Source organism: Bos indicus, chromosome 27 (assembly GCF_029378745.1).
Source record: "Bos indicus isolate NIAB-ARS_2022 breed Sahiwal x Tharparkar chromosome 27, NIAB-ARS_B.indTharparkar_mat_pri_1.0, whole genome shotgun sequence".
Taxonomy (NCBI): domain Eukaryota; kingdom Metazoa; phylum Chordata; class Mammalia; order Artiodactyla; family Bovidae; genus Bos; species Bos indicus.
The window spans coordinates 40,245,425-40,264,835 of record NC_091786.1 but is presented as its reverse complement, the minus strand read 5'-3'; the positions used below and the strand labels follow the sequence as shown (position 1 = coordinate 40,264,835).

The 19,411-nt window shown below is 48.2% G+C and overlaps 1 protein-coding gene and 1 non-coding gene across 8 annotated transcripts in view; one reads left to right on the top strand and one right to left on the bottom strand.

Moving 5' to 3' along the window:
* RARB (retinoic acid receptor beta) overlaps positions 1 to 19,411 on the top strand; it is a 593,227-nt gene that overhangs the window by 537,846 nt on the left and 35,970 nt on the right. The window lies entirely within an intron of this gene.
* TRNAG-GCC (transfer RNA glycine (anticodon GCC)) lies at positions 8,943 to 9,014 on the bottom strand. The gene has a single exon. It is a non-coding gene; the product is annotated as a tRNA-Gly (tRNA).

Sequence of the window (19,411 nt, the reverse complement as noted above, 5' to 3'; positions counted from 1 at the left end):
GGAAGGTGGCGGTTTCTCCTCCAGTCTTTTCATTTGTGTTGGGGTACAGTTGCTTCACAATGTTGTGTTGGTTTCTGCTGTACACAAGTGAGTCAGCTGTATGTGTACATATGTCCCCTCCCTCTCGGCCTGCCCCCTGCCCCAGCCCTCCCCTCTCGGCCATCACGGAGCAGCGAGCTGAGCTCCGGGTGTCATACAGCACCTTCCACGAGCCGTCTGTTTCCACACGGGAGTGTATACGTCACTGCTCTCTGAGTTTGTCCCACCCTCTCCACCCCCTCCCTGTCTACATGCCCGTCTCTGTCTGCGCCTCTATTCCTGCCCTGCTCATGAGTTCATCTGTACCACTTTTTCTGGATTCCACATGTATGCATTAATATGTGATATTTGTTTTTCTCTTTCTGACTTAGTTCACTCTATGAAGTAAGTCTCTAGGTCCATGCATGCCTCTCTACAAATGATCCAATGTCATTCCTTTTTGTGGCTGAGTAATTGTTGTTGTTGTTCAGTCGCTCAGTCCTGTCCAACTCTTTGCAACCCCATGGGCTGCAGCACGCCACGCTTCCCTGTCCTTCACCATCTCCCGGAGATTTCTCAAACTCGTGACCATCGAGTCAGTGATGCCATCCAACTGTCTTGTCCTCTGTCGTCCCCTTCTCCTCCTACCCTCAATCTTTCCCAGAATCAAGGTCTTTTCCAGTGAGTCAGCTCTTCACATCAGGTGGCCAAAGGATTGGAGCTTCAGCTTCAGCATCAGTCCTTCCAGTGAATATTCAGGGTTGATTTCCTTTAGGATGGACTGGTTGGATCTTGTTGCAGTCCAAGGGACTCTCAAGATTCTTCTCCAACACTACAGTTGGAAAGCATCAATTCTTTGGCACTCAGCCTTCTTTATGGTCCAACTCTCACACCCATACATGACTACTGGAAAAACCATAGCTTTGACTAGACGGACCTTTGTTGGCAAAGTGATTTTTCTGTTTCTAAATGCTCTGTCTAGGTTTGTGATGGCTTTTCTTCCAAGGAGTAAGCATCTTTTAATTTCATGGCTACAGTCACTGTCTGCAGTGATTTTGGAGCCCAAGAAAATAAAGTCTGTCACTGTTTCCATTGTTTCCCCATCTGTTTGCTATGAAGTGATGGGACCGGATGCCATGATCTTAGTTTTCTGAATGTTGAGCTTTAAGCCAGCCCTTCCACTCTCTTCTCTCACCTTCAAGAGGTTCTTTAGTTCTATAGAAAGGAACATTATGCCACAGAGAAAGCAATTTTTTTCATGATATGGGGAAATATCCACAATGTTAAGTTTAAGTGAAAAACAAGATGGGAAAATTGAGATGGCCTATGATCTGTAATAAAAATATACATATAAATGCATAAAAAGGAAGAGGAAAAAATAAAGCATCAACAGGGTGTATCTCTGGGACATGGATTAATAATAATCTGTATTTTCTTCTTTGCAGATTTGATAACTTTCCAAATGTGTTCAGTGAGCGTATGTTGCTGTTTTCAAAAATCTACTCTTTCTTTTCTTTCCAAAGAAGGTAACTTTTTGTGAAGGTTCTCATATTGTATGGAGACTCTTGTCCCAAACCTAGTTTAACCAAAAACCCAGTCGTTACCTGGAAGATGGAGGAACTTGGTTCACGTGGTTGGTCGCACTGCACTCCTAAGACGTCTAGTTGAAAACGAAAACATCTGCCCCCTCCCTCCCCTCCTCCCCCCTTCCCTCCCTCCCATCTCCCCCTCCTGTAAGCTGCTTTACTGTAGCTAGAACTTAAAAAACAGAGGAAGTTGCCTGGCTTGTTTGACATGACCATCCCCAAGGTGCTGCTTGGGTGAAGGATGGACATTCCTTGGCGTGTCTCCAAGGAGCTGCTCTCTTGCCAAACGCTTTCCTTTATGGCCTCTAGAATATTTAGATTTTGTCCTAAGCTGAACAGCAGTCTGTGGCAGAATCTGCGGCCATCATAGTTGTATTAAATTCACCTGAACTAGTGTCTGAGCATTTAGGGACTTTTCTTGTTCTCCGTCTCCTGGCGGGCATACATCTGCACTTTCCTGCAGAGGGAGCTTCTTTTTGTCTTCTTAAAGAGGCCCTGAGAGGCCCAACCTCTGATGGGACCGCACCTCTTCCCTGTCCGATTTGTCCCCGTGTCCGGGGTCTTCCTGCCGGCCAGGTGCCCTCACCCCCTCACCCCAGCACAGCGCTGACACAGGTCTCCCACCAGGAGCAGAGCCTGCCCGCCCCAGCACTCAGCCTCCCTCTCAGAGCCTCCATCAGCAACAAAGACTTGTTTAGGGTGCTGTTTGGGGTGAAGAATTCCTAAAATCCTTGCCCACCAGGGATTTTCCTTCTTATGGGGGAGAAAGATAATTAAAAGGACAAATAAGGAGACTGAACAGGGAAATGGAATAGGACTGTTGTGGGGGGCACGGGGTGGGGGATTGCAGTTTGCAATGAAGTAGTCAGGGCAGGCTTCAGGCTTTATACTGTGAGATCTGAATAAAGAATGCAGGAAGGAAAGGCTCCAGGCAGAAGGAAGGGCTGGTGCAAAGGCCCTGCGGTGGACCATTCCCCAGTATGTTCGAGGACCCAGGAGGAAGCCGGTTGTGAACAAAAGGCATAAAACAGGACAAGGAATGAGACAGGCCCAGGGACTCTGTCCAGCCCCTGCTCTTACTGCAGGTCTGATGGGAAGGTGTCGGGTGTTTAGGGCAGAAGTTGGATTTCCGTAGGCCCAAGATGGCTGTTATATTGAGACTGTATGTCATCAAGAGGTCAGGGCAGGTGCAGGGAGCACCTAGGGGGCCACAGAAGGGAACGTGGGAGCAGTGAGGTGATGCTGGTTAGTGGGAGTCCTCAGGAGTCAGTTGAAAAGTACCTGCAGAAATCACCATGTCAGCAGCTTGTTTCTGAGACTCACCTTACAGTCTGAAAACCTTCTTCCTGTTAGAGAAAAGCCACTTCCCTTTGAAGGACAAAACCAAAAAAAAACCTACATTAAAAAAAATATTCAAAGCATGTGTCTTTTTGAATTATGGTCTTCTCCAGAGTATATACCCAGGAGTGGGATTGCTGGATCATATGGTAGCTCTATTTTTAGTTTTTTAAGGAACCTCCATACTGTTCTCCCTGATGGCTGCACCAATCTACATGCCCACTGTGGCTCAGCTGGTAAAGACTCTGCCTGCAATGCAAGAGACCCCCGTTTGCTTCTTGGATCAGGAAGATCTGCTGGAGAAGGGATAGACTACCCACTCCAGTATTCTTGGGCTTCCCTGGTGGCTCAGTTGGTAAAGAATCTGCCTGCAATGTAGGAGACCTGGGTTCAATCCCTGGGTTGGGAAGATCCCCTGGAGAAGGGAACAGCTACCCACTCCAGTATTCTGGCCTGGAGAATTCCATGGACTATATAGTCCATGGGGTCACAAAGAGGTGGATGTGACTGAGCAATTTTCACTGACAGTGTAGGAGGGTTCCCTTTTCTCCACACCCTCTCCAGTATTTGTCGTTTGCCATGTTGATGGCCATGACTCAAAGAGATACATATATATCCACAGCGTTCATTGCAGCACTGTTTACAATAACCAGGACACAGAAGCAGCCTAAATGTCCATCGACAGGTGAATGGATAAAGAAGATGTGGTCCATGTATATAATGGACTATTACTCAGCCATAAAAAGGAATTAAATTGTTTAGGTCATTTGTGGAGACATGGATGGACCTAGGGACTGTCATTCAGAATGAAAAGCAGATATTGTATATTAACACTTACATGTGGAATCTAGGAAAATGGTACAGATGATCTTATGTGCAAGGTAGAAATAGAGACACAGACACAGAGAACAAACATATGGACACCAAGGGCAGAAAGCTGGGATGAACTGGAAGGTTGGGATGGACCTCTATACACTACTGATACTTTGAATAAAACAGATAATTAATGAGAACATAAAAAATAATAATTGAAGCAACATTAGCTCACTGCAGATGATTTGGAAAGTACTGAAATTTATCAAAATAGGAGAGATAAATCACAGTGAATCTTGTGTCCCAGATATAAGACCTATGAATATTTTGACTTTTTTTATTCTGCTTTTTTCAATGCATATATGTGTGTGTTCCATTTTTTTCTGATCTCTTTTTTTTTTTTTTAAGGAGATACTAAATTCAGCATTGTGGATATTTAGCCATGTCATTAAATTGCCTTTGAAAAGATGATTTTTGATAGCAGTGTAATGTTCCTTTCAACGGGTGTGAATTAACTTACGGAGTCATTTGCTTATTGGAAGATGCAGCTTGCCATGTGCAGCCCTGGTGGCTCATGGCTTCCTGGACTTCACCCCTGAGTTAGGTGAGCTTCCTTGCCCTGTCCTGGGCAGCACTGATACCCAAAGGCCTCCCCCAGACAAAGCTCACCCCTGGGAGCTTCCACAGCAGGGAGAACAGGCCAGATGCCCTTTTCTGGGGGAGGAGGGCAGAGGCAGAGAAGGCCTGGGAGGGCTGCCGCTGAGAACTTCCAGTGCCTTCCCTCAGACTCACTAAGACAAGTCCTCGCTCCTGGGAAGACGAGACGGGAGGCAGGGAGAAAGCCAAGGCTCACTGCCGATCACCGGCTCAGCAAACCCAGGGCCAGGAGCCCCGGGGCCCCACCCCTGAGGATTTGGTGAGTGATGGATGTCAAGTTCTTGCTCATGGCAAAGGTTCCATAAATGTCATCTTCCCCTTTCTCCTCCCATTGCCAGGAAAATACCAACATTCTCTAAAGTCAGTATTCACATGTGCCATTCTTGAGGGCCAAGCTGAGTTAGTGGTAGGGGGTGCCAGGCTAGTGGTCCCTGTACAGAATGTGGGGTCAGCTCAGGAAGTCCCCCTTGGAAGTCACATCATTAACCTTCCTCCACCAAGTAAATATTCTCAAGAGAAAGAGTCCCCAGCTGGCCAGTCTCCTGGTGACCTCAGTTGGAGTTCAGTAATCGTCTGCTGATGGGTGAATGGGTTAAAAGATGGGTGGAAGTTTGGGGGGAAGGAAGGCTAAATTAACAGTCATACCTTTTTTTCTTTCTCTGAAGAAGACATGAACAGAATCATGTTTTTTACATAAGCCACGGTGTTTTCCTCTTTTTTTATCTCAGTTGAAATAAAAACCCATTATGGAAATTCCTAGTTTCTGTTGGAAGATACTAAAGAGCCACGTGAGATCTAAGTAGCATATTTTCTCTGTCTGACCTGGCGGAGGAAGACTGGTGATTTTCCAGCCTGACTGACATAAATCTATCTGTGCCCCGCCCCCCAAAATATATCGTTCTTGCTGTGATTCATTCGGCCTCTTTGTAAGTGGACTGCGGTTTGTGTGCAGTGGATGAAGTAATTGGAGTGAGTGCTTCTCCCTAGAGACAGAATCAATCACCGTTGTAGAAGATGGTGACATTTTAGAGAGAAACTCTGAGGAAAATGTCATGCTTAAAAAATTAGATTTAAACGCACTGGCTCCAGATTGATTTTTATTACACTCAGATGGATACCCTGATTGATTATCAGTCTTACAAATGTTTAGCACATTTCTCACTTCTCTAATAATCAGAATAATCTAATTTTCAATGTCATTTAATGTACTCTATTCAAGGTTATAATAGATCATATTTCTAATAAAACCCAGCAATTATGGAATGAATAATACAGGAAGACTGGCATTCGGATTCCCTGGATTGTAAGCAGCACTGAGGGAAAGTCTTAGCTAAGTCCATTCTTTTGGTGTTAATTTTTTTAATTTAGTAGGACAACATTTCTTAATTGTAAATGGACTTTTTAAAAATTAATTTTTATTGGAATATAGTGGATTTACAATGCTGTGTTAGTTTCAGGTCTATAGCAAAGTGCATCTATTATATGTATGCATATATTCACTTTTTTTAAGATTCTTTTCATATAGGTCATTCTAGGGCATTGAGTAGAGTTCCCTGTGCTGTACAGTAGGTCCTCATTGGTTATCTGTTTTATATATAGTAGTGAGTGTATCTCAGTCTCAATCTCCTCACTTATCCTGCCCCCTTTCCACCTGGTAACCTTAGTTTGTTTTCTACATTTCTGAAGCCCATTCCTTTAAATGTGGTGTACGCTCTAAGTCACTGACTGCATTTTATAGGGTATTTTTTTTCCTGCCCATGATCTGAATGGAGCTTCACTAGGCTTGAACAAACAAACAAAAAAAAAATGGGGGGAGGAAACAGCAAGATGTGAGTCCTTCTAGTACATGTTATTGGCGCACCTGGAGAGAACTGACAGGTAGCCAGGAGATTTATCGAGTTCCTCTAGTAATTGCTGCTCTCCCCCTGTTTTTGATATACGCCCCCTGGAGAAATACCATATTTTAGTTCTAAATATTTTTCCAATACCCACTGAAGCGGCAGCTGACATTACGGGTATTTCAGGGCGAGCCCCGGGGGATCTCATTTCGAGGAGGTTTGACTCTGCATTTGGAGCCTCGTAGTCATCTAACTGTTTACTCTGGTGGTAAGGCCTGCTCGCCTTTTTAGGAGGGAGGCTGGGCTCTTCCCGTCTGTGGCCTCTCCTGGTTGAAGTCTCACTGGCGTCCAGATTGGGAGTGGCGAATCCGTCCGCTGTGTGCTGTGCAGTCACCTGGGCCCCCAGCGAGCAGCGGCCCCTCTGAGGGTCCCCCTGCCTGCTGGGCCCCCTTGAGGCGCCAAGGAGTCCAGGACAGGGGAGAGGAGGCCGCGTGGGGCTGTCAGGCCCACAGACAGACAGACAGACTCAAAGGAGAGGCCTCCGACCTACAGCTGGTCCCGGAGAAGAGCATGGAAGACTGAGAACATTGGAAGAGCTGGAGCTTCCTGCAGATCTCGAGAGAGACCGACGACGGGCGGGTCCAGCGGAGACGCCTTTCGCGGAGACGAGGCGTCCGGATGCAGCGCCACGGGATGCGCTGGGCGGCCGGCTGGAGAGACCGGGGGCACAGGCTCCCCGCGGGCCAGCCTGTCTGCTCCTATGATCTTGGGCGGATCAGACTCTGGAGGCCCGCGGGGCTCTCTGTCTGCGGCTGGGCAGAGCACGTTTTGGAGCGCTGTTGGGTTTTGCTCTACGCACCTCATTCTCAGAACATCACCCATGGCAGCTGGAGCAGGACATCCTGGGACTCAGCTGTCCGCTGGGAGACACGACGGAGCACACTGGAAATTCAGGGACTGGGAGGTTCAGCCGCAGGGAGGAGATGCTTGCTCTGAACTGTTATGAGGGGCCACGCACGAAAAGGAGAGCCGCAAAGTTGGCGACCGTTCGTCACGCTCTGGATCTTTTCAGCACCTGTGTTGGGTTAGTACCTTGCCCTCCTGGTCGGAGCAGCTACCACGGAGAGAAGCCAGGTGCCTTGCTGGGATTCGCTCAGCTCCCGGGCCAGGGTCGAGACGTAAACCAGCTCCCGCACCCAGCGCTTGCCGCCGTGTCATGACGGAGAGCACCAGAGAGGGACTCCAGGGATCAGTAAGGGGATCCCTGGCAGCTCTAACCACCCCCCAGGTCTCCATTCAGGACACACGTTCAAAGTCCCCTCCTCATGTTTGAAACATTCCAGGCACAGGGAGGGAGTCCTCTGTCACAGTACCCAAACAAGGTGAGGTTAGTCTGAGAACATGTGCCGCTTAAACACAGTGGGTTGAGACCAGGGGCCCCTTTGCAGTTAAGGTCCTGGGGAGTCAAAGCAGTCTGCATGGTTGACAATGGCCAGTTCACCATCTCTACTTTTCTGGAGCCTCTGGAAAGGGAATAAGTGAGTGTGAGCGTGTGTATGTGTGTTTGTCTGTCTTAAGGGGTTGAGAAGGTCATGACCTGCAAAATAAGATCGTCATGAAGCCTGCAGGGACAGGATCTTAGCAGAGTGCTGGGAGCAGCAAGTTGCTCCCTCCAATGAAGTGCCGTAGTGAGGACCTTGGTCACCTGAGCGCTCCCCTGGATGCTTTATGGGGCCCCACGAGAGAGAATGAGTCAGGACACCTCTGTGGACACGGCTTGTTTTAGCTCTAACACTTTTATTGCTATTTTATTATTATTTTTGCCTAGCGTTCACAGCTGGGCTATTGTCTGCAAATGTTACTCACAGAGAGGATGCAGGCAGACAGAGCCGACTTCAGCAGGTCCACGGGATTAGGGGGACCCACTGGGGCCCGGGCCAGGCGGAGGGTCCGGAGTCACTCAGCTGACAGCAGCACAGGGCGGGGTCGGGTGAGGGCATCAGGGATCCCCTTAGGAGGGGGTCGGTGGGTGGGGCTGAGCGACGTCCGGGGGCGGTAGGCGCACGTCTTACGCGGGGTGGGAAGTCAGGGGCAGAGGTGGGGCTCGTGCCTTCCGGGTGCACGTGCTTAGATGGCTTGGGCAGGATCTCAGGACTCATGAAGGGGGAGAGGAGGGCTCGGGATGCTCCCGGGGTAGAGAGCCCTTTAAATGTGCTGCAGGGAGGCCTTGTGGGGGTCCCAGCATACGGCTGTCTCAGGTGCAGTGTTTCTTACTAGCTTTCTCAAAGGGGCCCTCCATCGCCTCATTATAAATATGGGAATCAGCAAGAGTTCTCGGAGAGGAGAAGTCCAGTCCACATTCTTAAGCATTCCTCTTTAAATATATATATATATATTTAAGTATAAGTATATATTTTTTAAATTATATATTTAAATTATATATAAGTATATATATTAAATTATATAAATATATTTTTAAAATTATAATATTTAAATATATATATTTATATATAAATCTATTGACATGAAGTGACGTGAAGTCCACTCAGTCTTGTCCGACTCTTTGCGACCCCATGGACTGTAGCCCACCAGGCTCCTCTGTCCATGGAATTCTCCAGGCTAGAATACTGGCTGCTGCTGTTGCTGCTGCTAAGTCACTTAAGTGAGTTGCCATTCCCTTCTCCAGGGGATCTTCCCAACCCAGGGATCGAACCCGGGTCTCCTGCATGGCAGGCAGACGCTTTACTGTCTGAGCCAGCAGGGAAGTCTATTACTTATATTATAAATCTCTTACTTCTTTTCACATATAAATGTATGTATTTGGCTGCACTGGGTCTTTGCTGCTGCACACGGGATATTTAATCTTCGTTCTTCATTGCAGCACGTGGGCTCTTTAGCTGTGGCGTGTGAACTCTGAGCTGAGACACGTGGGATCTAGTTCCCTGACCAGGGATGGAACCTGAGTCCCCTGCATTGGAGCTCGGAGTCTCACCCGCTGGACCCCCAGGGACGTCCCAGCATTGCTCTTTTTGAAGTTAGCTCAAGGCACTTTTTAATGTTTCATAATTCTTGCTATTTTTTTAAAAGTCCAGATGCATCGTAAGGAAGTCCCACAACTTACTGGCCTTTCCCAGTTTGGAAATAAGACGGCTATCACCAAGAGCCCTGGCGTAGGAGGGTCAGGTTGACCCTCAGGGTTGACCACAGGCCCCTCTGCGGTCAGGATGCCTGGTAATGGAACATCTGTGTGATTAAAAATGGCACTTGCTGGAGTGGCCCTACCATTGTGCAGTTTCCCAAATTTAGTCAGAAGATTCCAGGGTAAGTGGGGGAACAGGCCGGACAGGGGGCCCAGTGGAATTAGAAGAATATCACTATAGAGTCCAGCATTCCTCTCCAGCTTAAGGTCCGGCCACCCTTAACTGCCTGCAGAGTTCTGCTGTGTGCATCTCAAGACACGGGGCATGCTGAGCTGGGAATGCTGCTCGCTCTGGTCGGAAGGGACGCGGAGAGGAGGTGGTGGACATCCTTGTCTCGGTGGCTGGTGAGGGCAGCGTGACCGCTCCTCGAGTTCTGGACGTTTCCAGGATGGCTGGCTCTGCTCTGAGTATAGGAAGGTCACCATCTTGCACTTGTGGTCCAGGTTTCAGGTCGAGTCTCCCCCTCGGCCTCTCTCCCTTCTAAAATCTGTAAGAAAAAGATGAAACCTCACTCTGCTAAAATGAAGCAAGGGTATGGAAAAAGTTATGAAAAAAAAAAGGAGTTGGAGTTTCCTTTTTCAGAGGAAAGCATGCAACATCTCGACCTCTTGGGGTTTCTTCAAAATCCTCTGGAGGGAGGAGTCCGGGAGGAAAGGAGATTGGCCAGAAGTTGATCATTGAAGCCGGCTGTTGAGTGGCTTGGGGGCTTGTGGTACCATTTTCTCTACTTGTAGCATGCTTGAAACTTTCCAAAATAGATACACTTAAATATAAATACATGTTGTCAGGAAAGGAGAAATTAATGACACGCCCATTGAGGTATAATTTTATGTTTTGAAGCTTTGAAATGAAAAACAGAAATCTTAGGAAGATGTGCAAAGTATCGTTTACTTGGTGAATTTTATGAAATATGTGAAGTGTTGTTGCTCAGCCTCTTAAGTCAGGCCCGACTCTGCAACCCCATGGACTGTAGCACCGGAGGCTCCTCTGTCCTCCACTGTCTCCCAGAGTTTGCTCTAATTCGTGTCCATTGAGTCAATGATGAAAAGTAATGGTGCTTAAATGTCTTAAAATTTTAGTTCTGGGGAGAGGATATTTTTTGGCCATATTGTGCAGTTTTTTGTTTGTTTTTCTGGAAAGACATGGGTAAATAAAACAGAACCCTACTGGCTGCTGTCTGTCGACCTTTCTGGCCATCAAGTCTCACCGTCCTTCCTTGTGGAAGGTGCCCAGGTGTGCTCTTTGGCATCCCTGGAGGAAGGGTGGGCAGGGTGCAGGTCAGTTTTCTTTAGAGAATCTCCGGATACATCTTTCTTCTTCTTCTCCATGTGAATTAGGTTTCACTGTTTGTGAGACTCCCTTTTTGAATAGGCCATCTTGCAAAAGGGCAGAGGGGAATGCAACAACTTTGGAGACTCTCTGAATAGAAATTAAAGAAGAATAAGGATTTGGGAGGAGACCCCCCCCACCCCCGCCTCCAAGATCATCTGAGGTGTTGCTTCCTGAGACTGTGGAGCAGTGAGCGTGCTGCACTGATCAATCGCATCTCGTGTATCCAGGCTCCCACCCCCAGCGAGGGCTGTGCCTGGAGGCCTTTGGCGCATGTCTGCCTGATGCACTTGTAGGCATCGGCCTTGGGCATCACTGCACCGGGTGGGTTTGCAAGCTTTGTTCAGAGGCCTTGTGAGAGTTGGAACCCCCTCACATCCCTAGAACACCTCCCAGAACACGAGGACTTCAGACCCCCGAGTCTCTCCGCTTCCGGGGTGCTCACCCTTCCCCAAGGCCTGGGAGGTTCTCCACCTACTTCACTGCTCTCCGCTCAGGTGTTCCCTCCCCAGGAGGGTTTCCCCTGCCCTGCCCCTCACTCCTGCTCCACTGACCCCGCTGCTGTCTGGGGAGGAGGGGGTGTATGTGCCTGCTCCATCGCTTCAGTCATGTCTGATTCTTTGCGACCCCATGGAGTGTAGCACGCCAGGCTCCTCTGTCCATGGGGTTTTCCAGGCAAGAACACTGGAATGGGTAGCCATGCCCTGCCCTCCTCCAGGGGATCTTCTGGACCCAGGAATTGAACCCGTATCTCCTGCATTGATAGGTAGATTCTTTACCACTGTGCTGAAGTCCCGCTTTTTATTCTATGTGAGGTGAGGGGAAGAGTCCGCCTCTAGCTCTCAGCCAGGGCCTGGATGTGTGTCACAGTCAGGGACGGTGGGGAGATGGGAAGGAGGGTCTCCAGAAGAGAGTCTGTGGGGATGTGGGGCTTTGGTGCAGGGCAGAAAAAGCAGTTGATGTCCACCCTGTGGCCTGATTACTGAAATCAAAGGGAAAAACAAACGTGGGAGAGTGGGAGTTAAGCCCTTTCTGTTTGTTAAAAATACTTTCTTCCCTAATTTGGATTTATCGTGCAAACAACTTCTTATAAATCAAGGGCATGTTTTTAGAGCGTGGTTCTGCCAACTTCACCCCGTGGGCCGGATCCCCCCAGTGTGTTTTGGGAAGAAAGTCCTTTGGGAAAGAAGGGTTTTTTTGTTTTTTGGTTTGTTTTTTTAATTTTTGTTTTATGTTGGAGTCTAGTTGATTTACAATGTTGTGTTTCATCATTGTTAGTTGAAACTAACAATAGTTAGTACAGCAAAGTGATTCAGATTATGTGCACACGTGTCCATTCTTTTTAAATTCTTTCCCATATAGGCTGTCACAGAGGACTGAGTAGAGTTCCCTGTGCTATGTGGTGGGTTTTTTTTGTTGTTTTGTAAATTAATTTATTTTATTTATTTAAAGGCTAATTGCTTTACAATACTGTAGTGGGTTTTGCCATACATTGACATGAATCCTCCATGGATGTACATGTGTTCCCCGTCCTGAACCCCCCTCCCACCTCCCTCCCCATCCCATCCCTCTGAGTCATCCCAGTGCACCAGCCCTGAGCACCCTGTCTCATGCATCAAACCTGGACTGGCGATCTGTTTCACATATGATAATATACATGTTTCAATGCCATTCTCCCAAATCTTCCCACCCTTTCCCTCTCCCACAGAATCCAAAAGTCTGTTCTATACATCTGTGTCTCTTTTGCTGTTTCGCATATAGGGTCATCGTTACCATCTTTCTAAATTCCATATATATGTGTTAGTATACTGTATTGGTGTTTTTCTTTCTGACTTACTCTGTGTAATAGGCTCTGGTTTCATCCACCTCATTAGAACTGATTCAAATGTATTCTTTTTAATGGCTGAGCAATACTCCATTGTATATATGTACCACATCTTTCTTATCCATTTGTCTGCAGATGGACCTCTAGGTTGCTTCCATGTCCTGGCTATTATAAACAGTGCTATGCAGTAGGTTCTTACCCGTTATTTATTTTATGTATAATAGTGTGTATATGTTAAGCCCAGTCTCCCAACTTACCCCTGCCCCCAGTCTTGCTGGAACACCCTCCCAGGTTCAGGGCTCTCGGTTGATCTGGGAACATCCCGCCTGGGCTGCTGTCCCTCCTCCAAAAGCAGGCTGGCCTGGCCTGTTCCTGCAGTGACAGTGCTCTCCACGCTGAGGCTGGCGCAGCTCAACTCCAGCTGGGCTCTGTTGGTCGGAGTGCGTCGTGGGCCAGCCCAGATGCAGGGGCTGGGAACAGCCTCCACCTCTGGATGGAGGCGCTGAGGTGTCAGGGTGCAGAGGGGGTCTGCAGGGGGAGAGCCAAAGGGTGGGGCCGCTGCCCTTCCCACGCTGCACCCCCGCCCTGGCCCTGAGGGCTTGTCAGGGGTCCCATGCCTGCAGGGCAGTCCCTGAGGCTGCATCTCAGCACTTTCCCCAGGCAAAGGACCTGGTTTCTGTTTTATAAAATGTTTTAGGAGGGAAAACAGGAGAATGTCAACAAGAACGGAAATTCATTTTCTGAAAATGAATTGGGTTTAGGGGACCAGAGGAATGAAATTTTTGGTCATTAGAACTCATCCTTTTTAAGAAGAATTTCTTGGGGTATAGTTGACTTGCAATGTTCTGTTAATTTCAGGTGCACAGCAGAGTGATTCCGTTGCTGTTGTTTAGTCTCTCAGTCGTGTCCAACTCTTTCGTGACTCAACGTACTCTAGCCCATCAGGTCCTCTGTCCATGAGATTTCCCAGGCAAGAATCCTGGAGTGGGCTGCCACTTCCTTCTCCAGGGGATCTTCCTGACACAGGGGTCGAACTCGTGTCTCCTACTTGGCAGGCAGATTGTTGACCAGTGAGCCAGCAGGGAAGCCCTGGTTCAGCTATGCATATACACATTTTTCCACATAGGCCACTAACAGAGCATTCAGTAGAGTTCCCTGTGTGAACCGACAGATTCTTGTTAGTTACCTGTTTTATACATCGTAGTGTGTAGATGTCAATCCCAGTCTCCTAATTTATCCCTCCCCTCTCCATCCACATAAATAACCATAAGTTTGTTTTCTGTGACTATGACTTTACTTCTGTTTTGTAAATAAGTTCATTTGTACTTTAAAAAAAAAAAAAAAAGATTCCGGCATATATGACCGATGTCATATGATATTTATCTTTCTGTGTCTGACCTCAGTATAACAATCTCTGGGTTCATCCATGTTGCTGCAAATGGCATTATTTTGTTCTTTTTAGGGCTAAATAGTATTCCGTTATATATGTACCACATCTTCTTTATCCATTCCTCTGCCTATGGAAGTTCAGGTCGCTTTCATGTCTTGGCTGTTGTAAGTAGTGCTGCAGTGAACATTCGCGTGCATGTATCTTTTCTAAATAGACTTTTCTCTGGATACATGCCCAGGAGTGGGATTGCTGGGTCATGAGGCAGCTCTATTTTTAGTTTTTTAAGGAACCTCCATGCTGTTCTCCATAGTGGCTGCAGCAATTTAGATTCCCACCAACAGTATAGGAGGGTTCCCTTCTCTCCACACCCTCTCCAGCATTTATTGTTTATAGACGTTTTGATGATACCACTCTGACTGGTGTGAGGGGGTACCTCACTGTGGTTTCGATTTGCACTTCTTCAGTAATTAGTGATGTTGACCATCTTTTCGTGTACCTTTTGGCCATCTTGTTTTCTTTGAAGAAACATCTGTTTAGGTCTAATGCCCATTTTTTGTATTCAGTTGTGTTTTCTGATATGGAGCTGCCTCAGCTGTTTGTATATTCTGGAGATTAATCCCTTGTTGATTGCTTCATTTATAAGTGCTTTCTTCCATTCTGAGGGCTGTGTTTTTGTTTGGTTTATGGTTTACTTTGCTGTACAAAAGCTTTTAAGTTTAATCAGATCCCATTTGTTTATTTTTGTTTTTATTTTCATATTCTAGGAGGTGCATCAAAAAAGATCTTGCTGTGATTTATGTCATACGGTGTTCTGTGTTTTCCCCTAAGAATTTTACAGTGTGTGGGCTTACATTTAGGTCTTTAATCCATTTTGAGTTTATTTTTGTGTATGGTGTTAGGGAGTGCTCTAGTTTCGTTCTCATATATGTAGCTGTCCAGTTTTCCCAGCAGCACTTAGTGAAGAGACTTTCTTTTCTCCATTGTATAATCTTACCTCCTTTGTCGCAGAATAAGTGACCATGGGTTCATGGGTTTACCTCTGAACTTTCTACCCTGTTCCACCGATGTATATTCCTATTTTTGTGCCAGTACCATCCTGCCTTGATTACTGTAGCTTTGTAGTACAGCCTGAGGTCAGGCAGGTTGATTCTTCCAGCTTCATTCTTCTTTCTCAAGATTGCTTTGGCTATTTGAGGTCTTTTCTATTTCCATACAAATCTTCATGGAGAGTGTCGTTTCATATTTGACAGCCTGTAACTTGCTGTGAAGAATGTATGGGACACAGAGCAGGATACAGGCTTCTCTGAAACAGTCTGCTGAGAAATTTCTTCTTGTTATTTGAAGATCCCGCCTCCTAACCCCACCCCCCACCCCCCAGCATCAGATATTGCCTTAAAGTCTTCACGTGAAAAAAAATCTAAAGGGAAGTACCAGCACTTCTGCTCAGTCCTGTCACTCTGGATACATGGTCCTTATTTTAAGACTCTAGATTCCTGACTCTCAAACTCCCTGCAGTTTTACCAAGTCAGAAAAACCCACTTAGCAGCCTTTCAGACAGACGAGGGCAGGTTGAGCTCGGTAGAGCTAACTTCTGCTTATACAGCAAGGCATGTCCTGCCCATGAAACTGGCTCCTGGAAGTGGACGCTGAACTGTCCTTTCCTAAACTGGAGGTTCTAACAGATGAGGTGCGTTGATCATGCAGTGGGTGTGAGTTTACTCCTGATTTAAAGGCAGATGGCCAGGCACAATGTCTTCAATGTCCATTTTTTAGCATCCCATTTTAAAATATAATTTTACTTATTTATTTTTGGCCATGCTGGGTCTTCACTGTGGTTTTTTCCCTAGTTGCGGCAAGCGGGGACTGGTCTCTCGTTGGAGTACTCATGCTTCTCAGCGCGGCGGCTTCTCTTGTTGCAAAGCACCAGACCTAAGGGCTTCGGTAGTTGTGGGGCGTGAACTCAGTTGGTGTCGCGCATGGTCTTAGTGGTTCCGCGGCGTGTGGAATCCTCCCCGAGAGAGACTGAACCTCAGCCGCTGCGCCAACAGGGCAGTCCTGGCATCCAATTTAATAGCATCAGTAAAATCCTTCATCTCAGCCCTGATGATGCTGGATGGCGCTCAGGGGAAACAGCGCCTCCAGTGGACAGGGCTTTGGGAGCCACCCTGGCAGAGAGGTCCCTTGCTGCCAGAGGCGGGGGCAGAGGAGGGCCCCGGTAGCGCCCCCCAGAGGCCGCCTGCAGTTTCTCCACTGCTCCTGGCCGAGCGCTGTCTTTCATGCGTCAGTCAGGCAGGAGGGTTTGTTTCCGGAGTTAAATGTAGGTTATTTGCTGTAGTTCATCCAAGATTCTTCTCCAGAGGAAAGGCTTTGTCCCTTACAGCAGAGCCAGCAAGCTCCAGTCTCCTGGCGCGCAAGGGTGCCCACCGCACTGAGCCCACCGGAGAGACAGGCGGCCGCACCCGGCTGCCCGCCCGCCCGCCCAGACGCAGCAGGGAAGGGCTTGGGGGTGTGAGGCGGGAGGAGCACGGCTCCCTTAAGACGTCAGCGCTGCATGACTGAAAGCGGCCAGGGAGAGGGAAGTGCGTTTAAAATCGCTTGGAAAGATTTATTAGGCGAAGGTACCACTTTAACACAAGTATTTGGATCTTCTGTTATTCAGCTATTCGAGGATTTTCTATAAGTCCTTGGGATAACTTGAAGAAGCTGAGCGAGGCTGGTAGATCCCGGTTAAACTCTCCAAATGCTATATCCAGACTATTCTCCCTCCCCACCAAGACCTGCATATTTAATATTCTCCAAAAATTCTAAGTATGCTCCATGCCCGGTCACTGTGAGCGCCGGCCATTCCTGAGGCTTTGCCCTTGTGCAGGGCCTGCAACGCCCTCGGATGTTGCCTCGTGGCTCACTGCAACGGCCCCTGGAGGATGCTGTTTTGACCTCCGTTTTGAAACCCTCAAAGCAAGGTCCTAGCACAGGGCTGTGTTCAGTTTGTTGTTGTTGTAACTTCTGGCTGTGCGGGGTATTCATTGCTGGGCGGGCTTGCTCTAGCTGGCGGTGAGCAGGAGCTCCTCCCTAGTTGCGGAGTGAATGTCTAATTGCGGCGCCTTCTCTGGTTGCAGAGCAGAGGCTCTAGAGTGCAGGCCCCGTGGTTGCGCTGCACACACAGGGTTAGTTGCCCTGAGGCACGTGGGATCTTCCCGGCCCAGGGATCGAACCCGTGTCTCCTGAATTGACACGCAGGTTCCTGGTGGTTCAGCCATAAAGAATCCACCTGCCAAGGCAGGAGATGCAAGAGAGGCAGGTTCAGTCCCTGGGTCGGGAAGATCCCGTGGAGAAGGAAATGGCAACCCACTCCAGTCTTCTTTGCCTGGAAAATCCCATGGGCAGAGGAGCCTGGTGGGCTACAGTCCTTGGGATCGCAGAGAGTCAGACTCGATTAAGCACATGCCAGGCCTGAGCTCTTAGCACAGAGCCACCAGGGAAGCCACCAGAGCTGTATTCATTTAACAGACACTCATGGGCGTCCTGTCCTCAGACTGGTCCAAAGGGCACGTGTCATGTTTGCAGCGAGACAGTGTAGCCGCAGCCTCATCCTCTAAGCTCCTTTCTCTGTGTCTTTGTTCCAGTTTCTACGCATGCCTCCATGGCGCCTGCAATATTGGGAGAAAGGCGCTGTCCCCACCGCCCAGGGGGTCCTGACCCTGGGGCTATGTGTTCCTCTCACCCCAACCCCGCCCAAGGCCACACTGGGACCTGCTCTGTTAATTGCTTGAGAAAGAATCCCAAATCCTGAAATAATGGGGAAGTATTTCCGAGTATTTCCTGTTAGTTACAAATCCACCTGCCTTCAAGTCCATGGGTGGTTCATCTACATAATTAGTTCAGCAAATGGTTTTTAAACTAAGATGAAACTATGTTTTGGGGGTTTTCTGTCAAGTATAGCGGTATGTTAGTTACAGACCCTCCCCTGCTCATGGCCACCAGACAGCTGTCATCACCGGCTGAGGCTCGTTATTTGTGCAGTTAGTTAAGGAGGTTAAGAGTCAGGATGAAGGGACTCCAGACTTTAATATTCAAACAAGAATAAACAGACCATTATGCCTCCTTCACTAGACTGAATCTAGAGGATTTTAATGGACAGAAACTGTTGATTATATTTTCCTTTCCTATTTTATTTTTGATGTCAAAGAATTTCTAGCAAAGTGTTATTTCATCTTCTCCTGAGTCCAAGTGAAATCTCTTCCCTTTTGCATGTTTCCTGGATTACATTTTTATTGTGTGCCTAGGAATCAATATTCCAGATACATGCACAAGTGCACACATTGAAATGAACACGACTTCATTTATTTTCATGATTAGACATTCAAATAAAAGTGCTTGGGTGTCTGTTTTCATATTCATAGGTCGAGATCCGTACATCAGAGGTATTTGTATAAGTGACATTTTTATTACATTCATTTCATTTGCAATATGATAGTGGATCATAAATATGTTACTTTTATGCCACCGAATCTGATTTGTGGCACTTAGCCCTCACAAGGAGAATACTTGATATTTTATGGAGCGCCTTTCGTCCAAGAAGCGTTTTGCCACACGGGGCCAGGCTCTGCCAGGCGTGTAAATCACGCTCACAACCCTCTGCACGTCCGCTGCTCTATCAGCCGCACTGTTGGGGCCGAGGGTGGCCATGACTGCCCTGTGCGCCGGGAGGCAAGGGTGAGACCTTGAATTAGGGGAAGAAGCAGGCTCAGGCAGGTTCTGTGTGCTGCCGTTGGGTCCTGACAGCCGACAGCCCGCATGCACCCCACGCTCACCCTTCACCGTGGACCGAGCGGGCATCGAGCCCTGTAGACACACAGACAGGTAAACGCCAGCCCTCGCCTTCCAGAGGCTCACAGCCTGGGGCGGGGGGCCGTACGAGAGACTGCCTGTCCCCCCACAACAGGATGGAGGCGCTGAGGCAGAGGTGATGGCAGGGGCCCCCCACCCCCAGCCCTCTGACCGATGCACCATGCCTGTTCCCTGGCACGTCACAGGGCTGACACATGTGCCAGCCAGTTGCAGTGGGAGTGAAAGAAGAGACCAAACGTCACACATCGCAGGCTCCCTGTGGGCCTGAGCCCCCCACCCCAGACTTGGAGAGCAGAGACTCATGGGTCTCCCCCACCAGCCCGGCCTTCCCTCCTCTCATTCTCCCCTTTCTCCAGCATCAGTGCCTGATCCAGGACCTCCTCCCCAACCGCCCCCTGTGCATGCATGCACACACACACACACACACACACACACACACACACTGTCCCCCATACACACACACACACACACCACTCCCCCACACACACACGCATACACACACATGCACACACACACACACTGCCCCCCTAAACACACATACACACACACCACTCCCTCCCATACAC